Consider the following 19,809-nt stretch of genomic DNA (forward strand, 5'->3'; position numbering starts at 1 on the left):
AGATCCTATTCCGATAAAACGAGAGATAATGGGTTATATAACATGCAACCAAGAAACACTGCAAAATCACACGATTGCCCAGCTTTTTTTTTTCTTTTTTTTCTTTAGGACATGAATAATTTGTTCTCATGATTCTGAGTCTTTTGAAAACAGTGAGAATAGTTAAACTTAATCTGCAAATTCTTGTTGTTGCAGTCTTCAGTCCTGAGACTCTCCATGCTACTCTATCCTGTGCAAGCTTCTTCATCTCCCAGTACCTACTGCAGCCTACATCCTTCTGAATCTGTTTAGTGTATTCATCTCTTGGTCTCCCTCTACGATTTTTACCCTCCGCGCTGTCCTCCGGTACTAAATTGGTGATCTCTTGATGCCTCAGATCATGTCCTACCAACCGATACCTTTTTCTAGTCAAGTTGTACCACAAACTTCTCTCCTGCCCAATTCTGTTCAATACCTCCTCATTAGTTATGTGATCTACCCATCTAATCTTCAGCACTCTTCTGTAGCACTACATTTCGAAAGCTTCTATTCTCTTCTTCTACATACTATTTATTGCCCACGTTTCACTTCAATACGTTGCTATACTCCATACAAATACTTTAAGAAACGTCTTCCTGACACTTAAATCTATACTCTATGTTAACAAATTTCTCTTCTTCAGAAACGCTTTCCTTGCCATTACCAGTCTGCATTTTATATCCTCTCTACTTCCACCATCATCAGTTATTTTGCTCTCCAAATAGCAAAACTCCTTTACTACTTTAAGTGTCTCATTTCCTGATCTAATTCTCTCAGCATCACCCGACTTAATTCGACTACATTCCATTATCCTCGTTTTGCTTTTGTTGATGTTCACCTTATATCCTCCTTTCAAGACACTGTCCATTCCGTTCAACTGCTCTTCCAAGTCCTTTGCTGTCTCTGACAGAATCACAATGTCATCGGCGAACCTCAAAGTTTTTATTTCTTCTCCATGGATTTTAATACCTACTCCGAATTTTTCTTTTCTTTCCTTTACTGCTTGCTCAATATACAAATTGAATAACATCGCGGAGAGACTAGAACTCTGTCTCATTCCCTTCCCAACCACTGCTTCCCTTTCATATCGCTCGACACTTATAAATGCCATCTTAACACTTTTGAAAGGTTATTGATAGTTTGATAGTAAAAAGTGAAATATTTTGACACTTAACGCTACGCGAATCAGAGATATTCTTAAAGCTTTTGAGCGCTTCATTGACTAGTAGTACGCGAGAGCATCTTTGGTTGTCCTCACAACAGAAACTAAGTCAAATATATCCAAATACGAAAAGTGGCTTGAAATTCAATTTCCAATACTAATCTGTACGAGAGCATAAAAGCTGTGGTGTCACCGCCAGACACCACACTTGTTAGGTGGTAGCCTTTAAATCGGCCGCGGTCCGGTAGTATATGTCGGACCCGCGTGTCGCCACTATCAGTGATTGCAGACCGAGCGCCGCCACACGGCAGGTCTAGAGAGACTTCCTAGCACTCGCCCCAGTTGTACAGCCGACTTTGCTAGCGATGGTTCAGTGCCTACTTACGTTCTCATTTGCCGAGACGATAGTTTAGCCCAGCCTTCAGCTATGTGATTTGCTACGACCTAGCAAGGCGTCATTATCAGTTACTATTGATATTGTGAATCATGTACCGTCAAAACCGACGTTCATCATTAATGGATTAAAGTTAAGTATTCCACCAGCTACGTCCGCTGTTTCTAAATTCTAATTTCCTGGTCCTGTTCCAGACCTCACGCCAACCTGCGTGAGCTAAAACGCGTGCCTTTCGGCCTCCTCTAGTAGCACGGTGTTGGCTCTCCTGCCAACCACAACAAAAGCTGTTAGTGTTCGTTCATCCTTTTTGAAAATACGAACCTGCAAAAATATAGAGAATAACTCTTCGGAAGAGACCATATCGATTATCGATCTATTCAATATAACTGATAACACTGCGGCCAGTACGTGTCCAGGTGTCCCCGCGTCGTAGAGCTCTTGCGTCTGGAGTTGCGATTTGCGACTGAATTATAACTTGTGAGAGACGCAGTGGCCAACGTCCTCGCAGCTGTGATTACAGCGGTTCCCGTCAGATCACCGAAATTAAGCACTTTCGGGCTGGGCTAGCACTTGGATGGGTGACCATCTGGTTTGACGAGGGCTGTCGGCAACCGGGGCGCACTCAGCCCTTGATTGAGAAGTAGCGGCTTCGGTCTCGTAACCTGACATACGGTCGGGAAAACGGTGTGCTGACCACGTGACCCTCCACATCGACGGCCGCTCGGTTCCGTTGGTCCTTCAAATGCCTGTTCGGACGGAGGGAGAGACGCCGCGATAGTACTTAATTAGCTCTGTGCAGAACTGCACTTTCGGATGAACATCAGACATAATCCTCCCCATTCTGTCCGATTACTGAGTGTTTGTGAGCCACCCTAAATAAAAGTGTGTGGCTAGCTGAGCAGTGAACTTTCCACTTTTAGTTCAACTAAACTGTTTTGGATTAGCCCAGATAATATTTTATGGAGGCAGAATTAGCAGAGCTGTGAATAGGATTTTTATTCTGAACAATGGTTGATTTCCAGCCAAGGAAACAACTACGCAAAAACATTAGGCGTCTTGTGCGTGTGATGTGATTATATGATTTCTTTCTTGCAACGTTGGTTAAGTAATTGCAGCAGCTACTTCCTCACGACTTCATAGTATGAAGTTTTTATTTTTTCAAGTACGGTGAGGTGAGAATGTGTGGAGTAGGGTGCACACTGCAGTTAAATCGTTGACGACTATTTTCACTTTACCTACCTGAGTAGATAGCAGGATTTTGTTGCGTGATTGGCAATAAGTATCAACACAAAATCTCATAGACTAAAACCGAATCTTATCAATTCTCTCACCACATCTGTCGCATTTACTAAATCCTAACGTGGCTTTTACAGTGACCTCGGTAGCAAAACAAATTCTTTCGGGTCTAAAATCATTAAATTTTACTTCCTCACTTTCCCGAGTTAATTATTTGCGCACATTCACGGTCGCATTTCGATATTTAAATCTTTTCATAACCGTTTTCGTTACCGATTCTTCTCCAGCACCCTACCTCCAGAAACCTGCAGTCTTTTCTAGCGATGCAAGGCAGCACCTCAAATAAAAGTAGCATATAACTGAGTTATGACATCGTTGTAAGGGACGCAGCTCCTCTAAGTGCGCACTACCTTCAGCCAGTCCTCGGGGAGACAGTTAGTTCCAACTGAACTTTTCCTAGACAATTAGAGTATCGCAAAAATTTCAAAACGGAAGTTCATATACAGGGTGTTACAAACAGGTACGGCCAAACGTTCAGGAAACATTCCTCACACACAAAGAAAGAAAATATGTTATGTGGACATGTGAAAATTTACAATTTGATTACGTTGGAATGTAGCCTCATCCGTAAAGAGAACATTTGCACTGAAATGAGGATTGACACTTTGTTGGATGAACCATTCGCAGAAGTGTACCCGTGGTGGCCAATCACCTGCTGATGGTGCCTGCACACGCTGTACATGGTATGGAAACAACTGGTTCTCCCGTAGCACTTTCCATACAGTGACGTGGTCAACTTTACCTTGTGCATCAGCAACTTCTTTGACAGTGACATTAGGGTTATAGTCAACTGCACGAAGAATTGCCTCGTCATTGCATGTGTCCTCGTCGTTCTAGGTCTTCCGCACTCGCGAGTCGTAGGCTGGAATGCTCCGTGCTCCCTAAGGCGCCAATCAATTGCTTCGAACCTCTTCCTGTCGGGACACCTTCGTTCTGGAAATCTGTCTCGATACAAACGTACCGCGCCACGGCTATTGCCGCGTGCTAATCCATACATCAAATGGGCATCTGCCAACTCCGCATTTGTAAACATTGCATTGACTGCAAAACCACGTTCGTGATGAACACTAACCTGTTGATGCTACGTACTGATGTGCTTGATGCTAGTACTCTAGAGCAATGAGTCGCATGTCAACACAAGCACCGAAGTCAACATTACCTTCCTTCAATTGGGCCAACTGGCGGTGAATCGAGGAAGGACAGTACATACTGACGAAACTAAAATGAGCTCTAACATAGAAATTAAGCGTTTCCAGACACATGTCCACATAACATCTTTTCTTTATTTCTGTGTGAGGAATGTTTCCTGAAAGTTTGGCCGTACCTTTTTGTAACACCCTGTATACGATGTTACATAATTAATGAAATAGGAAACCTTATGGATTCTGTAATATCTGTATAACGTGGTCAATACATGAGAGTGACAGCTTCTTAAATGTTGGATAATCCAACGGTGGACGGGAAAACATCTTATCAGGTCTACAGTGTCAGTAGCAGCAAGGAATGAAAGTGGAAGTTGGTTCACCAGCCGAGAATTCAGAGGTGCTAGGTGCAGAAAGGGCGCATGCATTTAGGTTTTCTTGTGAACGCAGCCGGCCGCGAAATGTTGAAAGTGCAGAAGCTAGCCCGCGATATCACTCCACGCCCCACTACAACTACCTTGAATATTGGCCTCTTTTGTTCACTGGTAGCTCTATGCCTACAAAATTCTCCAACTACTTCACAAACGACCCTCTGGTATCTGACTTTCGGCGCCCCGCCGAATTCCTACAGAAAAGGCCAGGCCCCGCACCTCACCTTACTATCTCTGTGGGCGCTCTGAACACGCCTCCACTTTCTCTGAGCACCATCACCAAATTTGCGCTCTTCTGCTACATCTGGATTTAGGGTTTGTATTAAAATATTGGAATTTGTACAGTCACTTTGAGCAATATCAGAGAGCTTTATCTCATCTCTGTCTTCTGTGTCACGGAACTGTTCAAGCTGTGACCTCAGTAACTTCATCTCTAGAGACAGAATGGTAAGTAAAATGTTGCTGCTGAGTACTATACGCCATATAACCAAAAGTATCTGGTGACTTGTTACTTGACATTAGTGTGAGGTGTGCCCAGCTTCCGCCATTATGACGTCTTGAACTCTGCTCGGGACACTTTCAGTGGTGTGTGAATGTTTACGGAGGAATGGCAGCCCTTTGTTTCTCAAGAGCCGAACACTCAGAGGGTATCGTTGTTTGACAGTCGAGTCTGGAGCGAAGTGGGCTGTCTGACTCATTTCAAAAGTGTGCCATAGGGTTCTGGTCTATTCTCTGGGCAGGCTATACGACTCCAGGAACGTCATAATCCAGAAACGATGGCCTCACAGAAGCTGCGTTGTGACAAGGTGCGTTATCATGCTGGTACAGTCGTCGCCTGTGACCTGCTCTTCAGCTGTACGTAGTATACAATGCTGTAATATATGCTCATATCGTTCGGCAGTTAGCGCCTTCTTAAGCGCAACAAAGGGATCACATCATAACGACTAAAAACAGGCAAGTCCCGCGACGCCACCCCCTCCGTACATCCTGCTGTCACTGCACGTGATGGCAGGTGACGTTCTCCAGGCGTTCCAAACCGAAACTCTTCCAGAAGATGCCCACAAGATACAGTGTGGTTCGTCACTGCACATCACTCGTTTCGTCATTTACTGCTTGTGGCGTCGTTCTTTAGACCCCTGGAGGTCGCCTGGTATTGATCACTGAAGCGTGTCGCTCACAAGCAGCTGCTCGATCGTCGCACCCCGTTACTTCTAACTCACTACACAGAGTCATTGTGTTAGTTGGTGTACTGGCTGTACTTTGCAACTCTTAGTTACTCCTACCGATAATTCGATGCGACATAGTACAACTATCGTCCGAAATAATCTACGGTATGTGTCCAGCACATGAGGTCTCCTTGGGACTGGCTCAGATGTGGCTGTTCCTTCGCGTTTCCATTTGGCTGTCACATCAGCAGCAGTCGACTTTCCCAGTTTTAGAAGGGTTGAAATGTCTCTGATAAATTTATTACTTAGTGACATCTACCTCTACATCTGCAAACATAGTCTGTAAGCCACTGCATGATCCATGGCGGAGGGTACCACTTCTCTGCAAGTCATTTTCTTTCCTGCTCCACTAGCATGGAAAAAAGAGTATCTATAAGCCTCCGCAATAAATGTAATTTTTCTCATCTTATCCGCTTCAGATATTGTCCTAGTCAGTACCAAAGTAATTGCAATAGCATGTTTTCGATTAACTCTCCGTCAATTGGGCTTAAATTTCACCTACGGCCTACCTTAACATTTTTTTCTTATTTTATGTCTCCGTTCTTTACTCTCGCATCTATCGTTGAATCATTCACAAAACGTAGAGCAGAAAATTTTCATACGAAGGTAAACCGACATCCTACGACAGTTCAACACAAGAGAAACCCGTCGGTCCTTCGCGTATACCGTTGTGAACGAAATTACACGCAACAAGAAAGGAAACAAAAGTATATGCGATTACACGTTAAACGAGGCACTACACACACACACACACACACACACACACACACAAACACACACATGTACAATGTCCAGAGCGTTATTCGGAAATAGCAAAGTGCCTTCGGGGATATTCGTTCCCACGCGACGCCGGAGATTGTGCCTACGCCTAACGCAAAACAACCTACACATATTTATCACTCTAAGATTCTGATGTTAGGACACAGTCAAAATTAAAGTAAAAACGTGGAGAGGAGAGGTGTGTTGTGGTTTATCACGTCGCCAGAGAGGAGCTCGTTAGTGACGTAACACAGGTCGGGCAGGCACTGGACCGCGAAACATATTGGCGGTGTTCTTATCAAAGAAACCATCCCGGCATTCGCTGTAAACGATGTACGGAAACAAATATTTGAATCCGATTCCTCTCAAATGCAAGACCAGCCACACAATCAGTCACCTGGCTCCGTAAAACTTAGCGCATCATTGCTGTCCACGAATTAGGCTAGATCGTTGCAGCGCAAATCCTTTATCTACATACAACACTGACCATTCCTTTTCCATTTTAACCTGACACACCCACGGGGCTTAATTTGTGTCACAGTAATAATTAACAGCGCATTATATAATGACTCAATTACTAAAATATTTCTGGTAGTAAAGTGTCTGTTTAGAATTAACTGGGAGAGAGGAACCGAGGTAAAGTTATGAGCAAATTTCCTTAAGAACCCCGTGCATAAATGGAATATTAGTCAAACGAAATCCAAACACGTCAGCAATATTAAAAGTTGAGAGGGGAAACATACGTACTCAAGGCTATCTTGTCACAAACTACGACAGACCGCAGATGTGTCGTAAAATCAATTAATGACTGGCTTGGAAGAAACAGTCAACACCTCTGTATCAATTCTTATTGGTTGCTGCACTTCCTCGTAGACAAAGCATTACCATTACTCACTGTCAGAAAACAGGTACTTCTGAGTGAAGAATAGTTGCCCAATGCTTAGTCAAAGCACGTAAAGCAGATAAGAGCTCTTAAGAACATCGTTGCTACATAGTCTTTGTTCCCCGGTTACGCCATAACAGTCACACTTTTTAATAATACAACGATTGACAAAAATTACATTCCGTGATAGATATATAATGGATCTGCTGAATCACTCTAACCTAACATTTTTCAGTCGAAGAGATTTTTGTCGATGACTACAGAACACTTGATGAAACTATTCACCAGCCTACAGAGAATTCCCACAATCATAAAAGTCCACACTGCCCAGCGCTGTTGAAGTTCCTCACTTTAGTGACAAGAGAGTCGGTAACGTCAGAGACAGCAGATGGTGCAGCGGTCTTATTGGCGCACCTGCTTCCCACAGTCGCGAATGGACGGCTGTTTTTGGCCTCGCCACGGAACATGTCTTCTGCAACGCGAGTGCGTTGTGTTCGACACAACGGACGCCTGGAGCCGACGTCACGTTAATAACAGCTTCTCCACAAACAAGCAGTGGCAGTAACTGCTGCCGTAAAACACCCCACGTCACTGCAAAAGAAATAACGGTGACGCGAGACAGGCCTCTCGTGCCCGTCGTGACGCATGGTCATGTTTCCAACTCTGTTTTCGGTGCGACAGTAACAGCGGGAGGAATTTACTGTCCACGTGAGTCATAAAATGCCTTTGCTGAACATTGTCACTGAGCTAGCCATGATACGAATTGACAAAGTTAAGCAGAAGTTATAAAAAGCTTAAATAATTCAATACCAACAAGCAGAGTCGTTCTACAGTAAACACGGACTGTTACCAAGAAGCAAATGGAAATATTCAATTCTTGAAACGAGGCAATCACTAATCAAAATTATTTTAACTTTGTTCTGAGTGTATAGGAACACTCCTGGAAATGGAAAAAGAACACATTGACACCGGTGTGTCAGACCCACCATACTTGCTCCGGACACTGCGAGAGGGCTGTACAAGCAATGATCACACGTACGGCACAGCGGACACACCAGGAACCGCGGTGTTGGCCGTCGAATGGCGCTAGCTGCGCAGCATTTGTGCACCGCCGCCGTCAGTGTCAGCCAATTTGCCGTGGCATACGAAGCTCCATCGCAGTCTTTAACACTGGTAGCATGCCGCGACAGCGTGGACGTGAACCGTATTTGCAGTTGACGGACTTTGAGCGAGGTCGTATAGTGGGCATGCGGGAGGCCAGGTGGACGTACCGCCGAATTGCTCAACACGTAGGGCGTGAGGTCTCCACAGTACATCGATGTTGTCGCCAGTGGTCGGCGGAAGGTGCACGTGCCCGTCGACCTGGGACCGGATCGCAGCGACGCACGGATGCACGCCAAGACCGTAGGATCCTACGCAGTGCCGTAGGGGACCGCATCGCCACTTCCCAGCAAATTAGGGACACTGTTGCTCCTGGGGTATCGGCGAGGACCATTCGCAACCGTCTCCATGAAGCTGGGCTACGGTCCCGCACACCGTTAGGCCGTCTTCCGCTCACGCCCCAACATCGTGCAGCCCGCCTCCAGTGGTGTCGCGACAGGCGTGAATGGAGGGACGAATGGAGACGTGTCGTCTTCAGCGATGAGAGTCGCTTCTGCCTTGGTGCCAATGATGGTCGTATGCGTGTTTGGCGCCGTGCAGGTGAGCGCCACAATCAGGACTGCATACGACCGAGGCACACAGGGCCAACACCCGGCATCATGGTGTGGGGAGCGATCTCCTACACTGGCCGTACACCTCTGGTGATCGTCGAGGGGACACTGAATAGTGCACGGTACATCCAAACCGTCATCGAACCCATCGTTCTACCATTCCTAGACCGGCAAAGGAACATGCTGTTCCAACAGGATAATGCACGTCCGCATGTATCCCGTGCCACCCAACGTGCTCTAGAAGGTGTAAGTCAACTACCCTAGCCAGCAAGATCTCCGGATCTGTCGCCCATTGAGCATGTTTGAGACTGGATGAAGCGTCGTCTCACGCGGTCTGCACGTCCAGCACGAACACTGGTCCAACTGAGGCGCCAGGTGGAAATGGCATGGCAAGCCGTTCCACAGGACTACATCCAGCATCTCTACGGTCGTCTCCATGGGAGAATAGCAGCCTGCATTGCTGCGAAAGGTGGATACACACTGTAGTAGTGCCGACATTGTGCATGCTCTGTTGCCTGTGTCTATGTGCCTGTGGTTCTGTCAGTGTGATCATGTGATGTATCTGACCCCAGGAATGTGTCCCCTTCCTGGGACAATGAATTCACGGTGTTCTTCTTTCAATTTCCAGGAGTGTATTATCACTTTCTCGCTTTACGTGCCTGTTGAAGACTACTGCGTCTGAGTACACAAATCTAGTGTGGAACATGCATAAGGGGATAATAACTACGTTAATTTTTCATTGTGATTCTATAAATTGTAGTTCAACATGAACTGATTTTCATAACTATCGACATATACCATCAAGGACTAAATGTAATGAGAAGTGAGTGGATCTAGCAATATACTTCAAGCAGTCTTTGTTCGACCCGTATTTCACGCAAGGTTTTTCACTTTGCTTTTCTTGAATAAATTATTTACTTATTTCTCTTGCATTTCACGGGAACATAATTCCATAAGATAACGTGAGGTAAAAGTGCTGAAAATAATGTAGTCCCCTAGTCTTCAAATTACGGTATTAGGAGATATTCCTCAATGTTTAATATGTAGACCTGAACTATATGATTAACTTACCTAAGTGTTCTCTATTTTAGCTCTGCACTCTTAATACTTATTCGAGAAACCTAATAAGTTTACAGATATTTACAATAATATACTTCAGTGTGCTACAAACATTATGTTGCTAATAATATTTCTTAATCAAATCGTTATAGTTGCAAAAATTGTGAATGTTAAGTAATAATAGCCGACGAAATTGAGGCCAAATTTCGCCATTAAAAACAAATTAGTGCAACAGAATCGAAAAATGAGAACATATTCGAGCACAAATTTTTTTTTTTTTTTTTGAAAACAGCTGTCTTAAAGAAATGAATGGATTGCAATATCGGGTTAACGGAGCGTACATGTCATGGTTCGTATTTATGACCAAACTAACATAAAATTTCGATGTACTGTTGAAGTTAACACTGCAAAAATTTATTTTGGAAATTGAAGAGGAAAGGTGAGTATACACTTATGGGCTTAGAAACACGACTGGATAGCTGCTACAACTCTTAGGCACTAATTTAGTATTTTAGAGGGTGCAAGCAGCTAACAACATATCCCCGTTTCAGAAGAACAATGACATAACTGTCAAAATGAATAGTTTTCAGGAGAGGCAGACATTTTTAAAAAATTCATAAAACAACAGTAAAATTTTCTATGGAAATGAAAGTTGGCCTAACTGTGACACTAAATAGTCTCTACAAAATACAGAAATTATTTCCTTCAAACAGGATTCCATTCACTCCCTTGCAACCCTTTAAGTAAATGTGTCATTGTTCTTCCGACATTGTTATCGAAATTGAACAAATACGACTAAAGAAGATGTGTGGGAAAAAAAGAAATATATCTCTAACCCACAATTTTTTGTTCACTCTTATAATTTAATTGTTATATTTTCATTTTTATTATTTGCTTCTTATAACTGACATAAAATAATATAGTAAGTGAAATAAAGAACGTCCAAATCACATAAAAGCAACAAATTAAATTTATATGGGAAGAGGGCCATAGAAGGCCTTGCAATATTTAGGAATGATGTTGCTGTTAACCAAATTTTTCAAATCTTGAATTTTGTTTCCTGAGATGGTGATTTTTCAGATACAAATTACTGCCATTTACATTCCCCGTTAAACGCCTCTATCTCCCTTTGAACTGAACTTGTCCCCACACGGACCGTTTGTAACTGTTCTTATACTGATACATATCATTTCCTTTTTCACATCGATCTAATTTAATTTCGGACACTTAAAATACTCCCATAAACGTCCTTGGCCATGTAAAGAACCATCTCATCATGCAAGGCTTTAATGTCATTGAAATCTGAGAAACCCATTTCTCTAAGATGTAGCGGATTTCCCTTCTTTTTTGGATTTCGGATGATTGATATGTACTGATCGGGTACATAAATTGGCCATGACTTCTTAGTGCTTTTAACTGCTCCCTCATTGATGCTGTGAACTGCGTCTCACTCGTTCTGGGTGTGACCACAAATCAAATACACGTACTTCTGCGTAATGGACTGAATATCCAGCCTTCGTAATGCATACAAATACGTTGCAATCATGTACCTGAAATAGAAGAGAATGAACATTTTAATCAATGTGATTTGTACAATAGGAACATTTTTATACATGATTGCTGCGAATCACAATCTGAGTTTACAGTACTTACTTGTTCTGTTGCCCTCCACAGTTGTCAGAGTAAAATACGACATCCATCCCAGGTAGGTTCTTGGATAACTCTTCAAGATATTGTAAGAGAAAAGTTGCTATTTCTAAGACGCCTCTAAAAATAGTAATAGGTAGTGCAAGAGGAGGTAGATTCAGATGAAATGGGAGATATGCTACTGCGTGAAGAGTTGCTACTGCGTGAAGAGTTTGACAGAGCACTGAAGGACCTAAGTCGAAACAAGGCCCCGGGAGTAGACAACATTCCATTAGAACTACTGACAGCCTTGGCAGAGCCAGTCCTGACAAAACTCTATCATCTGGTGAGCAAGATGTATGAGACACACGAAATTCCCTCAGACTTCAAGAAGAATATAGTAATTCCAATCTCAAAGAAAGCAGGTGTTGACAGATGTGAAAATTACGAACTATCAGTTTAATAAGTCACAGCTGCAAAATACTAACGCGAATTCTTTAGAGACGAATGGAAAAACTGGTAGAAGAGCCGACCTCGGGGAAGATCACTTTGGATTCCGTAGAAATGTTGGAACACGTGAGGCAATACTGACCCTACGACTTATCTTAGAAGAAAGATTAAGGAAGGCAAACCTACGTTCCTAGCATTTGTAGACTTAGAGAGAGCTTTTGGTAATGTTGACTGGAATACTCTCTTTCAAATTCTAAAGATGGCAGGCGTAAAGCACAGGGAGCGAAAGACTATTTACAATTTGTACAGAAACCAGATGGCAGTTATAAGAGTCGAGGGACATGAAAGGGAAGCAGTGGTTGGGAAGGGAGTGAAACAGTGTTGTAGTCTACCCTGATGTTATTCTATCTGTATACTGAGCAAGCAGTAAAGGAAACAAAAGACGAATTTTCAGTAGGAATGAAAATCCAAGGAGAAGAAATGAAAACTTTGAGGTTTGCTGATGACATTGTAATTATGTCAGAGACAGCAAAGTACCTGGAAGAGCAGCTGAACGGAATGGATAGTGACTTGAAAAGAGAATATAAGATAAACATCAACAAAAGCAAAACCAGGATAATGGAATGTAGTCGAAATAAGTCGGGTGATGCTGAGGGAATTAGATTAGGAAATGAGACACTTAAAGTAGTGAAGAAGTTTTGCTATTTGGGGAGCAAAATAACTGATGATGGTCGAAGTAGAGAGGATATAAAATGTAGACTGGCAATGGCAAGGAAAGCGTTTCTGAGGAAGAGAAATTTGTTAACATCGAGTATTGATTTAAGTGTCAGAAAGTCGATTCTGAAAGTATTTGTGTGGAGTGTAGTCATGTATGGAAGTGAAACAGGGACGATAAATAGTTAAGACAAAAAGAGAATAGAAGCTTTCGAAATGCGGTGATACAGAGGAATGAGAAGAATGCTGAAGATTAGACGGGTAGATCACATAACTAATGAGGAGGTATTGAATAGAATTGGAGAGAAGAGGAGTTTGTGGCACAACTTGACTAGAAGAAGGGCTCGGTTTGTAGTACATGTTGTGAGGCATCAAGGGATCGCCAATTTAGTACTGGAGGGTAGCGTGGAGGGAGACCAAGAGACGAATACACTAAGCGGATTCAGAAGCATGTAGGCTGCAGTAGGTACTGGGAGGTGAAGAAGCTTGCACAGAATAGAGTAGCATGGAGAGCATCATCAAACCAGTCTCAGGATTGAAGACCACAACAACAACAACTGTGGAAATAAGGTATGTCTGGAGACTTACTGTGAAATTGTAGCTGTTGAACCTCGACTTGTAGAAAAAGGCAGACATTTGTCCCGTTGGTACCAATAAGACAGCTTGTAAATCACATCAGCTAGTTGTATCTTCTTTTTTTGAGCCAACTCCTTATCCAAGTTTTTTTTCTATGCGACTCAGTTCTTTTTCTTCCTGATGTTCTTGAAATGCTTGGCCTTGTCTTCATCTGTAGTTATTTTGTAAGCTCCACATTGGTCGCACTGATCCTTCTTTGGAACAAAGAATCCGATGTTAAATTCGGTATTTAATAAATGTGTGTATGCGTCATAAAGTTCAGCTGGTAGGTTAGCGGAAGATCGCTCTGAAGAGTAATTTCTGTGCATTTCTGCGATGGATAAGCCGCCATCGATGAAATCTCTTGTTGTGTCACTTCTTACATGGTGAGTGACTCTCAATATGGGGAATTGAGTTTATGTGATTCCTGACTCCAAGATACCTGAATCAGTCTTACTTTGTTTTCCATGTTGTCCTCTTTTGTCCACAGGTACCATCCCAGTCCGTTCCGCTTCGATAACAGTACGGATTTCCCTCTCCGCTATTGCCAAAGTGTTTATCAGAACTTTTTTGCACACACGAATCTTCTGCTCATCTTTCACCAAGTAGAATACGCAATTCGGCTTTTTTCTTGGGCAGTAATGCGACGATATTTGAGAGCGAGTATTTTAATGCATGTATATAGAAAATCTCGTTGTCCTTGTAACGATCCCAGAGCCCAGTAATTGGTGAATAGCTGACCTATAGTCTTCTGTTACTTTCTTTGTACAAGAGAGGATACATTTATCAGTACACGAAGCACGCGTTTTTCGAGCCTTGACAATTTTACCCGTACGTGATGTACAACTTTTCTCACTGACTCTCAACGTTTTGACTTTTACTGTGTTCCAGTTCCTAAAATTTCGTATTCCTTTTTTTAGGATTTTTAATGGGAGATTTTTCCTTATGGGCGACTGATTTTTCACTTGAATTAGACGATTCATCGCTACTTGATGAATAATAATTGTCACTGCCCTATACTGCTCACCCGTCCTTGCAGTTCACTTATCGTGGAACAGTTTATTTCCCTTATCCCTTTGTTTTCCTCCGCTAGGCCTTGAAGAGCAAGTCGCATTGAGCTTCGTTGCTCGGTCACTCATTTTTACCCCTATAAAACGCAAATGAAATTAACCTAAATGTATTAAAAAGCCATTTTGTTCACATCAACAATGACCCGAAGAACAGTTATGACAAGAAAGGTATTTAAAAGTTGAGGAAACAATGACGCTATGAACAATTACGAGGCAGAAGTTATTCAAACATCGCGAAAACAATAAGACAATGTACACGTAACGTCGTTATTGCACCAAGGATTTTAGTAGAAACGATTCTCAGTCCGCAGTATTCATGACTTGAGTCGTCATTTCACTGTATACGCTACCGCGCTCACCGAACTGAAACACGCAACTCACAGTTCCGGCAATGTTCTTCCAAGCCCAAGTCACAACTATCGATATTTCCACAAAGACGCAATTACCCACTAGTGGCACCGTGTATAACTACACTTTTGACGATCTTTCACTGCATGCTTTATCTTTTTCTGAGATGACTGGTGCAATAATCTATATTTGGTGAATTTTGCAGTTGTGTCATTAGTCTTCCGGAACAGCGATGTTACCGCACCAAAAGGGCGAGCGGCATCGGGTAGTATATTCACATACATACTGCGCAAGGCAGCACGTGATATGTTGTACGCTGCTATTCATCTTTTTCTTTTCCCACTCGCAAACAGAACGGGGGAGAAACGAGTGTGTGTACGCTTCGGTACAGGCTCTGATTTTTCCTTCTTGTCGTGTCATCGTAGCTCCAACGCAAAGGTACGTTGAAGCTGTAGTATCTGTCACGATGTTGGAATCGAATATATCGTTAACTAATATAGCACTAAGTCTTTCAATTGGTTCCGTGTCTTCCTTTAACACGAGCTGGTGGAGATTCCAAACACTTGAGCAGTTACCAGGAATGGGTCGCGCAAGTGCTCTTTTCCAGTTCTCTTATACTCATGAGCTGCACTTTTCTAAAATTCTCCCAACAAACCGTACCATTCACCTTCCCTACATCGACCTTATACGTTCTTTCGATTTCATATCACTTTGCAACGCTATACCAACCATTCAATCGACGCAGCATACCACTAATGCCGTATTCGAACACTACAGGATTATTTTTCCTGTTCATCTGCACTAACTTCAGTTTTTATACACATAAGGCAAGCTGCAATTCATAACACCAAATGTAGATTTTATAACGTGCGACAGCACATTTTAACTTTAAGTAGTCTAATCCGTCCTGAGCTGCGTAGGCTACTGTCATTGCACGGGGATTGTGTGCTGGTCCCATCCAAACATTAACAATCAATCACATTCCTACCAACGAGTAATGATACACCAATACTGGTTCAAGAAAATCTTTACAAATTCTTTGCAACTCTGAAGTCCTCGCACTCCAGATTGATGCATCTTATTCCAGCGGACTTCTTACACAGTCCACCTTTACCTTCGCAGTGTTCAGGGAGAATTCATCAAACTGCTTAACGAAAGTTACTGGATGTAATTCGGTCTTGTTTGCAAAGGTATGAAATTTATATCGTTTTAAATATTGATTCTCATTTAAATTCTCTTCCCCAGAAATACTGCTTTCTTTTAGAAATCATCGCTACTCCGCTAATAAAGTTCTGGTCGGATCTTCAGATTGCGTCACCATAAAAAAACTTCTATATGGAATCACACCACAGGGAGGGAAATTCTCGAAACTAGTAGCCAATAGACGTAATGCAGAATCGTCACGAACAATAGCAACAGTAAGCAAAGCTTGACCAGCTTGAACATCAACATCAGTCAATGCAAAATCAGAACGGCCACCACAAACACTTTTACTGATGTTGTACATGCTCCATCAGGATTTCGCAGTCGCCGCCACGAACACTTATTATTAATGTTCTGCGTGGTCCATCAGTGTTTCACAGTGACCGTGTGGATTTTGCATTGAGTGATGTTGATGTTGAAGGTGGTTAAGAGTTGTTCACTGTCGGTATTATTCGTGTCGATTCTGCATTACGTTCATTGATTGCTAGTTTGGAAAATTTCTCTTTCTGTGATGTGATTTATGGTAACAATCTAAAATTTCGATAAGAGCTGATAATTCTGAGAATTTTTTTTGTTGATAAAGCTATATTTACGCATAGTCGTCTCATTCGTAAATTACCTGAAGATGACACTGTGTCTGCTTTTATTAGAGGTCAGAGAACGTCTATAAAGTTTGAATTTGCTGAATACCCTCTAGCGTGCTTCTGGTTCAAATGGTTCAAATGGCTCTGAGCGCTATGGGACTTAACTTCTGAGGTCATTAGTCCCCTAGACCTTAGAAATACTTATACCTAACTAACCTAAGGACATCACACACATCCATGCCCGAGGCAGGATTCGAACCTGCAACTGTAGCAGTCGCACGGTTCCAGACTTTAGCGCCTAGAACCGCTTGGCCACCCCGGCCGGCCGCGCTTCTGGGATAACGCGCAATTTGATATTGTTCTGGCAATGTATTCTTATGGACGAAACTTTAAACTGTGCTACTTGATCTCACATATTGTTAGTATTATTCGTGAATGACACTTATCATTATTAACATTATATTAGATGACTATATTGATAACTGGTAGTGGCCCATCGGGACCATCCGACCGTCGTGTCATCCTCAGTTGAGGAAGCGGATAGGAGGGGCGTGTGGTCAGCACACCACTCTCTCAGTAGTTATGATGGTTTTCTTTGACCGGAGCCGCTACTAGTCGGTCGAGTAGCTCCTCCATTGGCATCACGAGGCTGAGTGCACCCCGAAAATGGCAACAGCGCATGGTGGCCCGGATGGTCACCCATCCAAGTGCCGGCCTAGCCCGACATCGCTTAACTTCGGTGATCTGACGGGAACCGGTGTATCCACTGCGGCAAGGCCGTTGCCCGATAGCTGGTAGTAGAACGATACATTCACTACAGGGCTGGAGGGTGGGGGGGAGTAAGATTTTGGTATGGAAAAGAGAAGGGTTGGTGGGTGTGCCTGTAGACTGACAGACCTAAAACACGTGACGCGGCAGGGAAAATATGTGATCTGAGAATCGATAAATGGGAAACATTCTAGCTGTGATGCTGCCCGAAAATGGGGAAATCGAGTGACGTAAGCGAGTGTGACAAAGGGCAGACTGTAATGGTCCCGGCATCTCCGAAACGGCGAAGCTTGCCGTCTTACATGGTACTGTGGAGAGTGGAGAGTGGATGGTGCATTGTGAAACCACGACAAGGCGGAGACGTGTTGGACGTCGGCGTCTCACCACAGAACGTGGAGGCTGCAGGCTTGCCTAATCCTTAAGAGCAGATTGGGCGGCTGTCAGCGGCAGGTCTGGCAACAGCGTACAGTGATGGTGCAGGCAGCAGGTGCTCGCAGCAAACGACTCAGTGACCAGGGGGCTCTGCAGCAGACTACGCCCGAGAGTTCCCACGTTGACACAGTCGCAGTGGATCAATAGAAACGTGTCGGTTGGTGGCATGCATCATATATCTCGCTTCACCATGCGATCGTAGTGTCCGGGCACACTGTCATGGAGGCGAACGGATGCTCAGAATATACACTCGTCACGACAGAGCCCGGTGGGGGCGCTATTTATGCAATAGGATGGAGAGAGGCATTACTCTGGTACGTATGTTAGCAATCGAAGGCACCACCACAATTGTAGACAACGTGAACATTATTTCTAACCACCTACAGACCTTCATGCCTGATGCACTCACCGGTAGCGATGGCGTCTTCCAGCACAGTAACTGTCTATGTCACAAGGCCAGAACCGTGCTACAGCACAGTAAAGAGCACAGTAGCGAACCGACGTTTTGTCTTGGCCACAAGATATGCAGCTCATCTAACATGTGGGACGCTACCGGACGCCTCCTCCGCATCCACATACCAGAGGCCTGTAATTGGGAAAGGCGTGAACTGTGCGCTGACATCTGGTGCTGTACACTTCCAGAACCCTGGCAACGACCGCACGACGTAGAACGGCTACTGTATAACGTTACAAAGGTCAACCAGCACCCTACTGAACAACTATCCATATTGTTTTGGCTCATCACTGTGTGTGGGCTGTCCTCTGTACCCAAGAGCCAATACGTAACGAGACGAAGCGGGCTACAAGAACGACAATTACAGAAATATCATCATTTTGTAATTGCGTCACCAGAAGTATGAACACTACAAGAAAATCCAGTGAATCATTATATTGGTTTATTTTTAAATGACGTTACTGCTTTAGCTTAACGTTTCAACAGTATTACGAACTAAACTCGTTTAATAAATTGCTCTCATACCTCTCATTGTAAGCATATGATAAAATCTCGTAACTCGAAATACGAGTGGATGATTAAAACTTTGCGGGCTGGAACGGCTTTCTACCATTCCACCTTGCTTATTTGCACTCCAGCGAAGTCTCCCTTAGAAGTGAACGCCGCCATCCTACATGAGGCGTGATTTACATCTACGCCTACATATGCACTCCGAACGCTACCGTACTGAGCGTGGCGGAGGGTTCCCTGCACCAGTACCTGTTCCACTCCGCAACACGTATGTATTGGTAGAACGTACCGGTAACAAATCTAGCAGCATCCCTTTTCAACTGCTTCTACGTCTTCCTTTTGTGACTGTCACTGCCAAATGTAGATGTTGGCTTGCGGTAAAGGAATGTTAGACGTGGATGTAAACTGTCAGGATGAGCCGTCACCTTCAAGTGTTTTGCTATTGCCAGCTACAGTGCCGCGTTTCTCTCTGTCTGCTTCACAGGGTCCCGCGATGCTGAGGACGCCACTTCGTTATCTGCAAAACAGCTTGGCGTGGAAACGCTACCTCAGCAACCCGTGCAATGTACTGCGGCATGCCAGCGGTGTACAGCCACGGTGTTCTGACGACGCCAGGACGCACAGTGGCCTTCGTCCCTGTTGCCTCAGCGCCACTCGCAGGGAGCCACAAGGCGGCCCGGTGCCATTGTCGTTAAGATCGTGGGGGACAATATGAGCCCGCAATTCGACGGCCAAACTTGCGGCCCTCACCTTGGGATGCCTCCAGCGTGTGTTGGGGCCTAAGAAGACTGCCTGCAGTAGCCAGCTGTCGACTGGCCAGCGGCTGTCTGGCTACGGACCCCACGTTGGCCTCAGGGGGTCGAACCAGTGACCTGCCGTGGACTGGAATGCTGGCACCCCATCTGCTGCTGCGCGTAGCTAGTGGTGTGACACGTCCTACCATCCAGCAGAGC

General features: G+C 43.9%; 1 pseudogene; it reads right to left on the reverse strand.

Annotated features, from left to right (window-relative positions):
• Window positions 1–17,359: 17,359 nt before the first annotated feature.
• On the reverse strand, window positions 17,360–17,477 carry LOC126268527 (5S ribosomal RNA; annotated as a pseudogene).
• Window positions 17,478–19,809: the final 2,332 nt, after the last annotated feature.

The sequence above is a fragment of the Schistocerca gregaria genome, chromosome 4 (assembly GCF_023897955.1).
Source record: "Schistocerca gregaria isolate iqSchGreg1 chromosome 4, iqSchGreg1.2, whole genome shotgun sequence".
Classification (NCBI taxonomy): Eukaryota; Metazoa; Arthropoda; class Insecta; order Orthoptera; family Acrididae; genus Schistocerca; species Schistocerca gregaria.